We start from the raw sequence: 18,033 nt of genomic DNA on the forward strand, positions 1-18,033 counted from the left end.
GGGATAGAAAGAAAAATTCTTCTTCTTCTTCTTCTTCTTCTTCTTCTTCTTCTTCTTTGTGCTCTGGAAGACAAAGAGTTGTAAAATCCAGGAAATAAACTTTAAACTCCATTAAATTTAAATGTCATTTCCAGGACTTTACTGTTGGGCCAGATTTCTGTGAACCAGACAGCTGACCAGAGCTGGTTATAGGGAACATAAACAATAACTCCCTTGTTGAAAAGGCTTCACTATTTATAGACCCATTTCCAGGCACAATTTAAAGTGTGGTGTAGGACATATAAAGCCCTATATGGCTTAGTGAATCAGACATGACTCTGCATCCGATCTCTTAAAACTGAGGGATTAAGAGTCTTTGCCATTTGTTGGGAAATCTGGATTCTGTCATCTTCAGGCCACCTGAGTGCCCAGTTCATGATAATGGTTAAAGAGGACAAGTTAGCATCAACACTCCACTGAACCATTCCTAAATTTCAAAATCTCTCTCTCTCTCTCTCTCTCTCTCTCTCATATATATATATATATATATATGGGAAATGTGTGTGCATTCATAGATATACAAACTCAAATTTAGTGCTTTCCAAACAAACAGTTATAACTGGCAATTTAAAAATGCATGAGGGGCAATGGTGGAGTTTTCTTTTTGAGCACTGGGTCATGGGCTCCAGCTTAAGGATACTGGTTTCTGACACCAGCCCAGATATTGAGTTTAGGCATCCAGTCTGCCCTGCCAAGTGTATTCTTCCCATAACATGGTGGCCTCTGTGCAGCTCAAGCCTCAGGGTTGTTTTGCTTCTTATTCACATTCCTCCATCTTCAGAATCTAGTAAGATAAATGGATAAATGTTTGAAGGCACACACAATCAAAAGAACACATTAAATTATTTGAAAATCTGTTTCAATCTACATGAGACTTTTCCAACACATGTTGTTTATACCATGTCTTGACAGGTGCCTAAAGCATTTCAGAGAATAAGGAATGTGGTTTTCCATCTTTCTACAAGAACTAGATATAAATTGATCAAAACCAGAATTCCTGGTTTCTTTTTTAAAACAAACAAGAAGGAAGATTTGGAACCAGTGCTAGTATATTCAAAACACATTACAGAATGAAAATATTAACACACTTTAACTCCTCAGATTTAAATATTAATCTGCTTGAAACTGAAATCTGACTTTCAGATTATCCTACAGTTTGTATTTTGCAACCATTTAAAAAAGTTCTTTCCTCTCCCCTCAGTTATCGGTTTGTAGCCAGGTGAACATTTTCTTTTCTATTTTAAAAATCAATTTATTTTAGCAGGATGCCCTCCAGGGCCCCATGCACAGTAATTCTGTCAAAAACAAACAAGAATTAACAAGGTTTGTACTGTAGCTTTGACCTTGGCAATGTTCTGCTCTTTGGTTCATTGGGCTATGGCATTTACAGTCTCTTTGTATCCAAGCCTACTACTCCAGCATTTTTGAAGCAAATGAGGTATCAACAAAGCCAATGAGTTTAAAATAGAGATTTTTTTAAAAAAAAAACCAAACAAAACAAAAACCTAGTTAGGACACAGTTCAAAGTTAACATGTAAAATGAGGAGGGCAACAATGCAGAATAGGAACTAGTTCAGGGTCACAATTTAGGAACAGCAGAATGCTTCTCTCAACTTTCTGCACAGTGAGTAACTATTGTTATAAGCACGTAAGCCTGATTATTAGGAAACACCAGCCTCCAGAGGCTCCATCACATGAACATATGGGATTATCAGTTCAGAGCTGGGGTGGTAAAGTTTATTTTCTAGTTCTAAGTTCTGAGAGCCAGATCTGTCTAAAATGAAGCAGGAAGGGTCTGAAATGTCACTTTTCTTTAAAAACAAAAATCCTGTGCATATTTAAAAACACATTTTTATCCAAAATAAGATATGGAATTGGTGATGCATGACTTGCTTTGGAGGACAATTGTAAACCCTAGAAGTTCTATTTCCTCCTTTTTTGCCTCAGCAATGAAACATGCTGTTTATGTCTATGTGTTCCTTTCCATGTTCAATTGCATTAATGCAAAAATAGTTGAAGAAAACCCACCTGCCATAGCAAACTGACATCTTTTATCACATGGAAGAACTCCTCTTCTACAATAAAAAAAAACCTACCATCTAATTTGAACCAGAGTGTTGGTGTGGGATAAATCTATGGTTTCTTAAGGCTGAAGAATGCAATGCAGTTTCCTTATTCATTATAGAGGAAAGGGTTAATATGAAGAACTCCACTATTTGAATATTCCAGAAAAAAATGAGCAAGGAGGAGAAATATGGAAGAACTTAACATAATTATAGAGAAAAACAAGAGAAAACAAGATACTCCCACTTTTTTTCTTTCTTGCTCTCTCTCTTTCTCCCTCTCCAGTCTTGTAATGCTAGTACCTAGGGTGTTCTTATGAAGCTGTGTGATGAGAGATTCAGAATATTCAAACAAAAGTGCTTCTTTAGAAGTGTCATAGCTAATCTGAGGAATCTGTTGCCATGATGTGTAGCTTCCAACTTGGATGGCTTTAAAGATGGGTTAGACAAATTCATAGAGGGAAAAGCTATCACTGGTTACTAGTCACAATGGCAATAGCTACCATGACTGGAACTGCCAACCTGTACTACAGAAATACTACTACTTGTACTTCCATACCTATTGTCTGGTACTAGTAATATTTCTAGCATGGGCTTCATTTCTGTATGTGGGCCTCCCAGGTAAATCTGATTTGATGCACTGGAGAACAGTAGTCTCAAGAGGCTTTTCATAGAATCATAGAATCATGGAGTTGGAAGAGACCTCAAGGGATATCCAGTCCAACCGCCTGCCATGCAAGAACACAGAACCAAAGCATCCCATCCAGCTTCTGTTTAAAAGCCTCCAAACGATGAGACTCCACCATTCTCCAAGTGAATGTGTTCCACTGTTGAATAGTTCTTACTGTCAGGAAGTTCTTCCTAATGTTGTGGTAGAATCTCTTTTCCTGTAGTTTGAATCTGTTGCTCCAGGTCCTAGGCTGACACCACCTTAACTGCCATGGCTCAGTGCTATAGAATTCTGGGAACTGTATTTTCTTGTGTCACCAGAGCTCCAAATTATTTCTGCAGTGCAGATGCAGCCCTATTCTCTGGAGCAGCAGAAAACAAGCTTGCTCCATCTTCAATATGACATCCCTTCAAATATTTAAATACGGCTGTCATGTCACCACTTAACCTCCTCTTTCTCAAGCTAAACATACTCAGCTCTCTAAGCTTTTGGTCTGATCCATCAAGTCTCTTCCAATATTCTTTTGTTATACCTTTGCAATAATGCTTCGCTTACTAAGGCCTCATAGATGGTTTGTGATATTAACATTAAAGCATAGATATCCATCAGACCATTATACCTGTGACTTTCTCTAAGAAATAATTTAAAGATTTTTTCCCACCTCTACTAGGAATGGTGCTGGGTTTTTAAGGCCAGTATATTATTCACTTGCCTGATGAGAATATTGCTTACGACAGTTTTATACTGTCTTGGTATTAGGGCTATTTATCTTTAAGCACCTCTACTGAAAGATTTTCATTCCACAGCCTTGTGTGCTGGTGAGACACTGCTGTTCTTCTTCATAAAGACTGATGGACAAGGGGAAGAAGGTGGATTTTGTTCCTTTAGCAAGACTGGGGTATAAGGACAGTTTAGTTTTTACTATAATAAATAATAAATAATAATATATCTGTCACAGCTGCATATGTATGCATGAACAGCACAATCTTACAATCAAAACATCATTAGTGCCTTAAAGGCTGACAGACTTTATTTTGTGCAAACATTGGTGGATTTAAGGAATGCTCTTGTGGAAAACAGAAGTGATCTCTTTTTAAACATTACAGCCACTCAAGAGGACCAAAGAAGACACCAACACTGTGGGAAGAACTGTAGGATTCATCTCAAGGGCTTATCCTTTGAATTTTATATTTATATTCACACATAAATTTTAGTATTGTTAAATGTAGCCAATGGATTGTTGAAGGTGTTGTAAATTTTTTAAATATAATTTAAGTGAAACACACAAAGAAAATAATTATGGGGTATTGTTTATTGTTGCTTGTGTTGGTATGCAGGGGAAATGTTAATACAGTCATAGATGGGAGGCCCACTGTCTCATTTGAATGACCCTGCCTAACTATTATGAACAGTAGGTTACACTTTGACCTACAGACGTGTGCCTATGGCCTGAAGGGCTATGTGAGTGTTATTTCCCCATCCTGTCTGGAGGTAAAACTTTTAGTGTTGACACTCTGGTTTTTGGTTGCTATCTCTGGGAAAGTTAGGGTTTTGTTTTTTAAGTACAGCGCCCAGTATCCCCATCCAGCATACCCATTGGTTATGCTGGTTTGATCATCCTGGCAGATGTAATGCAGAAATGTAATGTTTCCAAGCTAAGGCAGTTTTCATTATTGGTATGTGAATTGATTCTGCTTGTGGGGGGGGGGGGGGATAAATTCACACAACTGTGTTGGTTTCTGTAGTTTTTAGTATGCAAAGGGATCTTGTAGCACCTTTGAGACTAACTGTGTGAAAGAGGTTGTAGTAGCATAAGCTTTTGTACACCGGGGAGCTTATCACATTGACTTTTCAGCCCAATCTGGGCACAGGATGGAATCTGACTGGGACCAGGGGAAAACAAGTTTTATCACACATGAAATTGCTGCTGCACTGCCACATCGACCATCACCCATTTCTGAGCTGTGTTCTGCCAGCCAATTTTGGTACAGTGCAGCAGCAATTTTGTGTGTGATAAAACCCGGTTCTCCTTCATTCCAGCCCGATCCTATCCCATGCTCGTATCGGGCTGAAAATGCATGTGCGATAAGCTTATAAGTCTACTTCCTCAGATGCATCTGAGGAAGTAGACCTTGGATGAATCTCCACTGCAAAGGTAAAGGAGCTTGACACCACTTTAATTGCCTTCAGCATCCTAGGACCTATAGTGAGGCACCAGAGCTCTCTGACAGACTATGCTGAATACCTCACCAAATTACGAATCCCAGTATTCCACAGAATGGAGCCATGTCCATTAACATGGTGTCAAACTGCTTTATTTCAGCAGTGTGGATATATGCCCAGTCTATGGAGCTTATCACACTAGCGAGATCCTGCTAAAAATGAGATTTAAATTAGATTCATTTTTTTTAAAAAACACACACAAATGCAGGAAGTTTATTACACATAATGACTGCCAAATGGCAGCTTTTTACTTTCAGGAAGTTCCGAAAGTTTAAAAAACTGCAATTTTTCTCTGCTTTAGCTCTGGTTTAACTTTTCATTATTTCACTTTAACAGTGACGTCATCTGATAAACTTCTTCCATTTGTGTTTTTTTAAAATTTAAATCTAGTTTAAATCTCATTTTTCAATGGGATCTCCCTAGTGTGATAAACTTCTATGGAAGTTTATGCTACAACTTGTTTTACACAGTTAGTCTAGAAGTCTAGGCAATTGCATTCTGGTTTGTTTGTTTTTTAAAAAGGGCATTTTGCATTGTACAGTTCCATATGGCATTATTGATTGCATTATTGGAAACGAGAATGACAGCATTGAAAATACCAGCATTTATATTTGGTTTGTACCCAGAAGAAAAGGATGAGAGAGAGAGAAAACAAGTCAAGAATTTTTTGTGTTACATCTGACATTGCCTGTAGGGTAACTTCATTATATCTTCTCATTACAGTAATTGCAGAGTTAAATAAAGATTTCTGCATCTTGCAAATTCTGTGGAGGCTAGGGATTTAATGAAAACTCTGAACAAAGCCAAATGGCAGAGGCAAAAGGTGAAATTATTACTTGAATATATTTATTTGAGAGCAAAAATGTGTGAGGTCACAGGGGCTGTGAAGGCAAGATAATTGTTAATTAAGATTCAGGGAAGGCCAGCGGGCAATGTGGCAAACATCTTTGTGTTCTATTGGGTGACCCATTGATTACTAGCTCTGGGGCTTGATTAAAACTTCAGTAGTGATTAATTGATTAATACATAAATCTTTTTCTGGTGTGGGCAACAAATGGGGAATTCAAAATATGAAGCCCCTCTGTTCACCTCAAGATAATCTTAAAAGCTGTAAAGTTGTAAACTTCTGCAATTTTGTAATTATTTTGCTTAGGCTTTCTTCACTCACTGAGTACAGAATGAAAACTAGGTGTTACAGATCAAGCACTGAAATGGAACACATTAGATTTAATCCTTGGCTCCCTGAAAGAGCTTGTTTGACGTTGGATTAATCCTATATCTGTCCATTCTTCAGATTCTTCCAGTGTCATAAAAAGGAGGAAAGAAAAAGGAGGGGAAAAAAGAAATGTAGCAGTACCTTTAAGACAAACTGGTTTTTATTTTTGCATGAGCTTTTGGGGATATAAGATTACTTTTTCAGATGCAATACTGAATGCTATAAAGGCCTCAAGTATAAAGCATAGTTATACAGTTGTGGAAAAAAGATACAATGTACTGCAATTGGATCCAGAAAGATGCATATCATGTTCCTTGTTTTGTAAGGTGACACAGGTCTTTCAGAACTTTACTGTGGTCACTTAATGTTGATTGTAAAACTAATAAATCTGCTTACCAAATGTCAGTTTCCTTGAGTTCAAAACTGTCTTGAGAAGAGTCTGTTTGTTATAATTGCAATAGCGAGGACTCTTAGACTAATATATGTGGTGTGCCATGTTACAATTGTTTTTGTTCATACCTCTACTAATAGATTGGAATTGGTGAATTTAATTCAATTCAGCAATTTCTCTTCCTGGTCTTCCTTTGTAATTTCTTTCTTCAAGGACTGCAGCCAGTGAATCCTTTACTTTATTTCCGGAAAGACTGAAATGTTCTGAAGCTGGTTTTGTCCTGCAGTTGTCCTACAGTTTGGTCTAGATTTTGTCCTACATTTTGTCCCAGGTTTTAGTGGACAATTATGGCAACCCTACAAGGCTTAGACATTGGTCTGTTGTACACCAGAAAACTCATTATCCAGCACCAGTGTCCCCACCTGCTTCCTGACCCTGCCTTTTACACCATTAATTAAATTCACCAATTCCAATCTATTAGTAGAGGTATGAACAAAAACAATTATACAGATCAGGCTGGGTTAGTCAGACAAGGAAGTTCCCAACAGACCAACAGTAACTTGGCTTCTGTCACCACCATCTCTTAGGTGTGTGACTCTAATTATGTCTTAGTTGTTTCTTTCCTTTTTTCTATTAAAATGAGAGCCATAGCACATACCATATCAAAATTCCCCCCACACTTTGCTTTTTGACATTATCTAACTCTCCTTCTTTGGAAGTCTTTAAACAGAGGCTGGATGGCCATCTGTCAGGGATGCTTTGATTGTGATTTCCTGCATGGCAAGGGGTTGGACTGGATGGTCCTTGAGGTCTCTTCCAACTCTATGAGTCTAATTCCTTTGCAATCTTCCCTTTTTATCACTTCTCTCATGTGGCTTTGTTGCAAATACCATGGGAAAGACCTCTTTTCATGTCAAGGACCCTGTGTGTGTGTGTGTGTGTGTGTGAGAGAGAGAGAGAGAGAGAGAGAGAGAGAACATTCAGGTGAAAGGAAAGAGAAAAACATGTTCACCCTGTAATGGAAAGCCTGGCAAAAACCTCAGAATTAAGATGAAAGACATTGCTGGGACCTGTCTGCTTGAGTAAGAGTGAATGGTGATAGGGGAGATAGTGTGTATGTGGCATTCACTGACAAAAGGTAGTGTTATTTCCATCCTAAAATGAATGGACAGTACTTCTTCAGTTTTGACGTGGGAGACTGAATGGATGAATTTTCACTCATGGTTGGAGAACCGCAATAACATATACCAAAATAGACCAGTATGGCTGTGTGATGAAGCTCTTCCACCAGACATTATCTCTGTATATATGCAGAGAGTTTCTACATGGAGAAACATACAGCTATTGAATTTCCAACCTTCAGTCCAGTTGTGAAACTGAAAAATGCAGTACCCTCTCTTATTATATAAATTCTTGTAAGTACAATTATTTTTGTATCAGTAACTTTCCACCTAGATTATTGCAATATGTTAGATGTGTAGGGCTACCTTCCAAGATGATGCAGAAAGTTCAGTTAGTGCATCATGGAGCAAGGAGGCTGCTCACTGGAGCTAGTTGATCTGAGCACATCATCCCAGTGCTATATCATCTACACCAGTTCCTTGAGACCAATCTGTTTCCAGGCTTCAGCTGAAGATGTTGTGATTGATCTTCAAAGCAGAAAGCTTATGACCACTCTACATGAAAATCAATTTTTGCTCATATTTCTCTGTCTGATTATTAAGGTAATCTTTGGAGGGGCTACTATGAATGTTGTCACCGATCATGATGTCAATGGGAAATAAACAGGAAAGAGCCTTCTCGCCAGGCTCCTGGTGAGTGCCCTCCCAGGGGAAATGTGGTACCCTCATTAGATACATCCAAAAGCCAAACTAAGAACAACTACTTCCAGCAGTCATTTAAGTGTCTTTTTTGTTTGTTTGTTTGTTTGATTTGTTTTGGTTGTTAAGTTTTGTTCCTGACATTCAGTATCCTGATATTTTAATGTTCTGATACTGAATTGCCAAGTTTTATGGTTGTGATTTTATTGACTATTCTTATTTTTAAGCTAGGAAATCTCTTCAATGGCATTTGTCATTTAGGTGGGAAATAATTTGATAAAATAGCTAAATAAATAAATAATGGTACCTTCAAGAATAAACCAAATGATGCTTTTTTGTTTTTTCACTACAGGAAGAACTCTCAGAATGACTTGTTAAAATATTGAAGGAGAAAGAAAAGGATTTTGAAATCATAAGCAAATAGAATGAGGTCACCTGAATCCAGAAACAGCCACAGAGACATTGCTGCAGAACACTTGAGCAGATAAGCAAAGAAAGATGGAAGAAATTTCCAATCAGATATCTCTCAATGAATCAGTGAATTTTTGAGAAGTGGAATATTCACATTACATAGATATTTACTTTTATTCATATTTTAAAGCTGCCCCAAATCAGCTGAATTTTTAAAAAAGAGAATGAAAATGTTTAGGGCCCTGTATCTCTCCCCAATATACTGCCGTGGGCCCTTGGGGATTTGGTTCCAGGACACCTTGTGAATACCAAAATCCATGGATGTGCAAGCCCTAGCATATACAGTGTCTCTTATATAAAATGGCAAAATCAAGGTTTGATTTTCGGATTTTTTTTGTTTTTGTTTTAATTTCAAGCCATGGGAGGTTGAGTCCATGGATGCAGAATCTGTGGATAAAGAGGACCAACTATAAATAAAAACATTTTTGTGGACTTAACTATCTGATGTAGTGGGTTCTAACCTGTAAACACTTATGTCCTAATAAAAGAGTGTGGAAAATTACCATTTTGGACTACAGCTCCCAGAATTCTCCATTCAGTGTGGACACTTTCTGGGATATTCCAGGATTTACCCAAAACAGTAACATTTTGAAGCTCCAAATAATAAAGAATGTAGCTTTCAAATGGTACAAAATCCCTTGAATTTCTTTCCTACAATAAGTTAATACAGTTAGAATGCCATAAATTGTTTCCATTTCAGGAAATAAACTGCAGTGCCATTGATAATAATTTCCCCCATTTCTTATAACATTGGCCATTTCCCCATTTTATTAATAGGTGAATTAAATATAAGAATGTGGAAGCAAAACTTTGTAAGACAAACAATTGCCAACTAGTTATTGTTCAGATTGCAAGATGATACCCACTCATCCTTTACACACACACAAAAAGCCATTATTATTATTAACTAATCCTTACACAACATTGAATGTTTCACCACTTAGAAGCATCAGAGCATCTAGAGACTGATGGAGAATATGGTCAAGTCAAAGAACAATTGTAATCAATGGAAAATCCAATTAGACACTGCACTGGAGTGGGGAGAAAATGAATGCTAACAACTTACTACAGCGAATCACAACAAAACTGCAAGCAGAAGCAGGTCCAAGACAGGATCAACAATCAGAGCAAAGAAAAAGACACTGATATCAACTGAACTTTCTTCTAAGCTGAGAATGCTTAGGAGCACACTCTTGTGACCGGAATAAAATGTCAGGGACAGCTGAGATGGGAAATAGAACCACTGAAGCAGTATCTCTTATGATGCTGAGAAAATTTCCCCTTTCTTCAGTCTATGAGAACAAGAGGTGCCATACTTTATCACCATGGGCGGAAAAGAAAACCAACTAATTACAAATTCCCTCACATTGTTCCTACAGGCCCATTACCCTCATTTTCCTAAAGCAAAACCAATCACACCTACAACAAGACACAAGATTGGATAACCATAGATATACAGTGGACCCTTGTTATTCACTGGGGTATGGTTCCAAGATCCCCCGTGTATAACAAAATCTGTGTATGCTCAAGTCCCATTTAATATAATGGCATAGCAAAAATTAAAAATGCAAAATCAAGGTTTGATATTTGAAATTTATACTTTATTTTGAACATTTTCAAACTGTGTATGCTTGAATCTGTGTATAAAAAATCCGTGTATAAGAAGGGCCAACTGTAGTACAGATTGTAGGTACAATTGGTGAGGATGCAAGCTAAAGCCTTCTCAGTGTCTAGGTTGACCTTATTTTAGGTAGATGTAGAGGGGGACTGTATTTCCCCACAATCATACTATGAATATTTCTCTGATGAAGTAATCTTATGCAGCAAATTTTGGTCTTTCAGCGCCTTCTCACATTCCATGACACAATTTTTTTTTGACAACCACAATTTCAAACAGGAATCTTCAAACCATTTCAGCAACATAACAGGGCATTTTCCTGAAAACGGGACACAATTGACATTTATATTAAAACAATGAGACAGTCTGGAAATATGAAAATAGTACTGTCCCATTTAAAATGGTACGTATGTTCAGCCTACTAGTGTCTGCCTTTTTGCTGTGAAACTCCCTTGCTAAGGAGGCTAGAATGGAGCCCTCCTTGCTTTCCTTCTTCTGGTAGGTGAAGGATGATGATATTGCTTCTGAAAGACTTTTAGAACTGAAGTTCATTTACTTATTTTAAGGAAGGGGCTTTTAAGATGGTGTTATATTGTTTTATACTATACTACTTTAAAATGTTTTTTTTTTTTAAAAAAAAACCTTTTAAATTGATTTAACATAATGCTGTGGCACCAAGCACATTTATGCAACATAATGCTAATATACACCCATGTGCATTTATATAGCATTTGCCATTCCTCAATCAGGTCACCTGCAGTGATTAAAAGTAACAAAGTTTCAAAATAAATAATAAGTTTTGCAGAGCAAGGCTTGTGGCACAAAAGCAAGGAGGCACTTAGAGATTATGGTAACTGATGAATTTTGTATATTTATTTTTTATTCAAAGTGACTCATCTATTCCAAAGAAAGAATTCTCTCATAAGAGGAAAAAGGTACAGAAGCATGAAATATTAATAATGAACCATATATATATGATATATCTCCATCATTTTACAGAATGCTGCAAATACTATAGACATTGTTTTGAAGTCATCAGATATTTATATTCAATATATATTTAACAAACGCTTCCAGCATACTATGAAGCATAAAAGGGAAATTTAGATAAACAATTTAGAGTTCTGTATTGTTCTATTGGCATCTGTTTAAAAAGGCTGAGAACTCCTCAGATGTAAAAAAAAGAACAAAATGGGTTTCTGTAATAGAGCAGGGAGACAAAGGAGAGACAAGACAGACACTTTCTTGAGTAGGTGTCTCATGGCCTTCTAAGGTATGACATAAATTGCTGAGAACTCATTAAAGCTGAGGAAAGCAAGGTCAATTAAAGTTTGCATGGGGTGCCTATGGTCAATATGATACTGGGTATATTGCATCCCCTGGCCATGGACCGCATTGGATGGCATAGTGCAACACCTCCATCTCTTCCTCATCATGTGCAGCTGCCAGAACATGCCCTCTTGATCATTTTATTGAACAGGCAAAGTGGGGAGGGATGACTCAGACAGCATGCAGTTGCACTTCTGCAGACAGAAGCACAGATGTGATGCCATCCAGGGGTGCACTACAACAGCTGATAGGTCAAGTTGACCACATTATAAAAGGTCATTATAAAAATAAGTATTGGATAACCCCTTTTGATACAGTCATAAAATGACTTGAATAGACACAATAAGACTTTTAAGCCTGCATATGTCACCAACAGGATTCCAGGTCCAATCTCCAGGGAGCTGTATCTGAAGCAAATACAGTGGGATATATACCTGCATGCTATGTAAGTCTATTGTCTATTGTATTAGGTAAGTGCAAGGTCATTGCTCTTGCTGTCATTTAGCTGGCACTGGAGTCTTCTACTTCTTTTTTTCCTGAAGTTCAGAAAGAGGGGAATCTATGGCCTTCCAGATGTTCTTGTAATACAACCTCAGTCATTCCATACCATTGGCTATGCTGACTAGTGGTGTTAGAGGTTGGAACTCAATAACATCTAAATAGCTACATATTCCCCACCTATTCTACATAGTCTAGCTACCTTTGTTATGCTGTATTTGTTCTAGCTCTTCTTCTCTTATTAGAATGGTCTATCTCTTCTCCAAGCCTAAGCCTCAGGAAGCCACCTTGGAAGCTGTATTAGGAGAAAGGCAGGATGTCAATGAAGAAAGAAAGAAAGAAAGAAAGAAAGAAAGAAAGAAAGAACCTCTGTGAAGTCGAAAGTTTTCATGGCCGGCATCCATAGCTTTTTGTTGGTTTTCCGGGCTATGTGGCCATGTTCTAGAAGAGTTTATTCTTGATGCCGGTGAAACATCAGGAATAAACTCTTCTAGAACATGGCCACATAGCCCGGAAAAACCACAAAAAACCTAAACACACTCTATTTGAAGGTCTGTCAATGGTTGGCCCTCTGTTTGGAGGCATCCTATGTTTAAAGGGCTACTTGATCCTATAATTAAGAGCCACAGAAAATTAGAGCAGGGATCTTGAAGTTGCCCACCTAAGTAGCAGCTGGACAACTGACAATGTAGATATACAGGTCCAATGGTTAGTTACAGATATCCCTACTACAGTGAGAATTGCCCCCTGTTCAAATTATAGTAATTTGTATCTCCTTGTGTAAAGTTTTACTTGTTTATTGTATGTGGATCCATATCCTCTTTTTAGCTATTCTTTTCCTCTTTCTTTCTGTAAGGAGTGACTCACTCTCCTTTTAAAGCTCATTCACTGTCATTGCTGCATGCTGCCATCTCATTCTCCTTGTAGCTGCTTATATGTCTCCTCCTCTAGTCTCCATCCTGCTACTCTGCAGTCCAAAACTCATCCTGCATTCCCTGAGTATTTCTGATTGATTGGGCATGGAACACCAACAGTAAAGATGGAGGCTACTTTCACACTATACAATCATAGCATATTATTTCCACTTTGACTGTCGTGGCAACATCCCATGGAATTCTAGGGTTTGCAGTTTGGTGAGGCACTAGATTGTTTGTTTGTTTGTTTGTTCGTTCATTCATTCATTTTGCAGGAGTATTCCTAATGGTCCTCTCTAAACTGTAAATGCCAGGATTCCATAAGATGTTGCCATGGCAGCTAAATTGGAATCACAGAGCTATAATTTTGTAGTATGAAAGGGCTCAGAGGGGAACATACACAGGCCATGTACAGACCAGCCTGAAAGGCTGGCCTTGGAGTGGAGCCAGGGCATCACATCCAAATGACGCATACCCTAACTCTGCCTCCCGCTCCACTCAGTGCATGGCGTCATGACACTTCTCTGGCACTGAATCCATACAACACAGCACCGAAGGAGCACCATATACCTGTGCCACCCTTTTGAGGGTGCAGAAAGGAGCTGCTTTTTGTGCTCTTTTTTGCACCTTCAAAAGGCCTGATCAGGGCTGCAGCATGAGGTTGCCACGACCCTGATCTGGCTAGGAAAGGGATGATGTTTCGCCGCCCCTTCAGGGCAGTCTGTCAAGCCCCTTCGTGCTCATTGAGCTCATTGAGTATAGAATATGTTGGACCTTTTTTCCTAGCTGAGTATTTAAAGAATTTGACTTTTGTAAATATTGTAGATTTTTTTACAAAGCCCAGATTTAATGTTTTTATCCCCTGAAATGCTCTGAGATAGATTTGCTTGTGTCCCTTACAATATAAGATTATGTCCCTGCAATAACCAGGGAGCAGAATGAATCAAGCACTTTTTTTTGGTCCTGTGGATTCTACAACCACATTATTGGCTAATCTACTAGGGAAATTGGCCTGATTTTATGTCAAATTCTTATGAGAAGATAAGAATTTCAGTGTGACCTTGGTTGTTGCCAAGTTTTCGTCTGAGGCTGTCAGGACTAGAGAACAGTAAACTGCTGTATTATGGGGAAAACATCTGTAATGAGTTCTGTCTGTATGATTTGACCAAATTGGTTCTTGTGATTTTAATTTATCTTATATGTTTTTAATCTGAATCTGTTTGGTCCATGGATGTAATAACACTTGTTGTCAAATACTGAGAGTGAGAGGAGTTATTCAACACTGAAAGCTTTCAGTCCTCTGTATTTTAACATTAGCCTGTCAAATATCCTATTTAATTTTTTTCCAAAGCAATTATTCAGTTATTAATATTCTTCAGTTCTGTTTGTATGAGAGTCAATGAATCCAACTGGGAAAAGTATCATTTGAATAATCTCTTCTCATACCATGAAAGTACTTTGATAACTTTGCACAAAGACAGTTGTAGCACATTTGAAGCACTAACTGATGATAATAATAATAATGTCAGAATATTTTTACACTATGAATACAGATTTTCTTAACCATCCATTTGATGTGTGACAAGGCATGAGACTCATTCAGCATCTGAATCCAGATTCTTATACTATCCGTTCATCAACAACATGAAAAACACTTCCTTCTCTAAGTCTATACCAACAAAGGTCAGAAGTCTGGAATGTTCACCTAGTTGTGACCTCAACCTTTACTTCTTTAGGGCTGCTTCCTATCCCTTAACAATTAATTCTTGATATTACAGTGTCATATTATTTATTGGCCAAGGCCTCCAATATTTAATGGCCAATGCCAAGATTTCAGTGAGCACAAAGGGAATTGTAATATTCCCTTGAAGATGAGCCTGACTTCTGAAGCTAAAGGGAATTTCAAAAGAAGTTTGCATATGGATGTTAGCTGCTGGAAGGTGTGGGAGGGAGTGAATATTTCCTTTGAGCATAACACAAATCCCTTGTGTGAGTCTAAGCAGCTTTTGGGATTCCATCCAGTCAGCAAGTGACCCTAATTTACAAAAACTGGAAGGGCCCAGCTGGATCATCAAGTCTTCTGGCAGGATAGAAACGTGTGTCCTTCTAGGCACTGTTGAACTCTTGCTATCAACAACATAGCCAATAAGCACTGGCAAACAACATAGGCAATAAGCACTGGTAAAGTCCAAGCAGAAACTGTGAATCAGTTTTGGACTGACTTTAGTATTCAGTATCTGTTGATTCTGATTCCAAAACGCTAACATATCATGCACATGATTCATGGGAGATAAGCAAAAGTTTTCTACTTTCTTCCAGGCAAATCATTTTTTTTAAATGGGAATGGCAGTCCAGCATATCTAGAGGGCAACACATTGGGAAAGGCTAAGCTGAGCTCTTTACCTTAGAAATGAGAGTTTTAAAAACAAAACATGCAATTGAGATAGCTGGTGTTCCAGATGGTAAGACTTGAATATTATACAGCATCAGTTAAAAAACAAAAACAAAACAGCTAAGTCAGGCTTTGCAATAAATGCTTTCATATAGAATTCCTCTACTCAATAACCTGCAATGTGTTTGACTACAAATCCCACCATCCCTATCCTCCATGTCCAGGGATTATGGAGGTTATTGTTCAGCACATTTTAATGGTACCAGTGCTGTGAGATTCAGACAAACTGTAAAATACAACAATTTAGGGTCCTAAAGGATGAATTTATGCAGATCCTCCATAGTTAGGGTTGCCATAACCCTCCTGCCGGTGAAACATTCCCGGTTTCTCACCACTAGGGGGCATCCCTGCACGGTTTCCTCCTTGACTCCCGGCCTGTTGCCAATCTGGATACTTTCACACCAAAATGGGTACTCTTCAGAGCCTTTGATGTGATTTTGGTGGTTGGTTTTAATGGTAATTTTGAGAGTTGAAATAAGTTCCAATTATTTTTATTCAATTAGGGCTACGTTTTATTGCCATATTAACATCACAGGGACTTTTCAGGGATTTTGACTGAATATTTGGTGAGATATGGGAGGGGATTTGGTGAGTTTTGGCCAAACGTTTGGGGAATTATCTTCGAGGCTTGTTGGCAACAATTGTTGCCAGACTCAGGAAGAGGAGCTCCTCCTCTGTTTGGTCCCAGCAAGGCAGCAGAGGGGAGAGGGCCATTTCCTTTGGCACTGAGGCGAGGATGATGATGAGGAAGAGGAGGAGGAGGAGGAGGTGCATGGCCATTTTCAATATTTATTTTACCCCTGTGTATGTTTTCTAACTTTGACTGCCAGGGCTCAACGCTCTGGAATTCTGGTGTCTGTGAGGCATTTGGCCTTCTCTGTCAGAGAGCTCTGGTGCCACAATAAACTACAATTCCCAGGATTCCATAGCACTGAGCCTTGGAAGTCAAAGCAGTGTGTTTTGGACACAGATATCCTCCTTTTGTGAGTTAACGAATGAATCCAGTCCCTAGCCTTTATATCTCTCTCACACACTGCAGGAGTAATAACCCACTTTGAGACTGCTTTAACTCAATGGTAGGGAATCCTGGGAATGCTAGTGTTTGGGAGACATTGAGACTTCTCTGTCAGAGATGGTTCTGAAGCCACAATAGACTACAATTCCCAGGATTCCCCAGCACTGAGCAGTCTCAAACTGGACCATTTCCTCAGTGTGGATGCACCTGGTGAGGAATCCTGGGGACTGCAGTTCAACTACGTTTGGAGGGTTATGTGACTCCCTGTCAGAGATAGCTCTGGGGCCACAGTGTAGTACAATTCCCAGCATTCCCCAGCACTAACCCAGGACAGTTAAGTCACTCTCGAACTGGATTCTTTCCTCAGTGTGGATGCAGCTTTGGTGAGGAACTCTGGGCATTACAGTCCAGCTATGTTTTATTTCTGCAGTGTATTTTGGACCAGAGACAAGGTGACCAGACATCCTCCTCCTTTTCCAGGACATGTCCTCTTCTGTCAAATTTCAAAATGTCCTCAATTTTGATCATGCCTAAGAAACATGCATTTATATTAACATTTTTTAAAAAATCATCAATTTTTTTCGTGTGTCCTCCATTTATTAAAACCGTGTCCTACATTTGAAAATGTTATCCTACATTTGTCCTACATATATCCCAGTTTGGAGGTCCTGATTTATGCCAACCCTATCCAGAGTCATTATCTTTGTTTTCTTTATGTTCAGCATTAAGCTTGCCTTTGCAGTTTTCTCTTCCTCAGTTTCTTCATCCTCAGTTTTCTCTTTGACCTTCCTTAATAATTATTCAAAATCTATTATGTTTTCCTTCCGCCTATCTTTATTCCTCTTTCATTTGAGTCTAACCCTGCTCTACATATGATATTTTCTGAGTAGAAGTTGAACAAATGGGGTGACAGAATGCAGTCTTGCCTGACCCTTTTGCCAACTGGGAACTATTCTGTTTCTCCATATTCTGTTCTAACAATAGCCTCTTGTCCTAAGTACAGGACTATCAGATGTAATGGCACTCCCAAGTCCTTAGCCTTCTCATGTTTGGTATGGGGTCCCTAGTTCTTCTTCCTTTCCTCAACCCAACTTTCACTTCTGGGATTTTTCTCTCCATATATGATTGAAGCCTACATTGCAGAATTTTGAGTACAGTGCACCCTTTTTTTACACAGGGGATCCGTTCTGGAACCCCCCCCCCCCCCAGCATAAAAAACAATGCATATGCTCGAGCCCCATTCAAAATAATGGGGCTTGTGCATGGTGCGGTGCGTGGCAGCGCACATGCACCATGGGCGTGCCCCATTACTCT

The 18,033-nt window shown here is 38.6% G+C and overlaps 1 long non-coding RNA gene across 1 annotated transcript in view; it reads right to left on the reverse strand.

Moving 5' to 3' along the window:
• Positions 1-583: 583 nt before the first annotated feature.
• LOC121924193 overlaps positions 584-18,033 on the reverse strand; it is a 169,122-nt gene continuing 151,672 nt past the window's right edge. Inside the window, exon 3 of the long non-coding RNA XR_006102542.1 lies at positions 584-823. This is a non-coding gene — a long non-coding RNA (uncharacterized LOC121924193). The remainder of the gene's footprint in view (positions 824-18,033) is intronic.

The sequence above is a fragment of the Sceloporus undulatus genome, chromosome 2 (genome assembly GCF_019175285.1).
Source record: "Sceloporus undulatus isolate JIND9_A2432 ecotype Alabama chromosome 2, SceUnd_v1.1, whole genome shotgun sequence".
In the NCBI taxonomy this organism is placed as follows: domain Eukaryota; kingdom Metazoa; phylum Chordata; class Lepidosauria; order Squamata; family Phrynosomatidae; genus Sceloporus; species Sceloporus undulatus.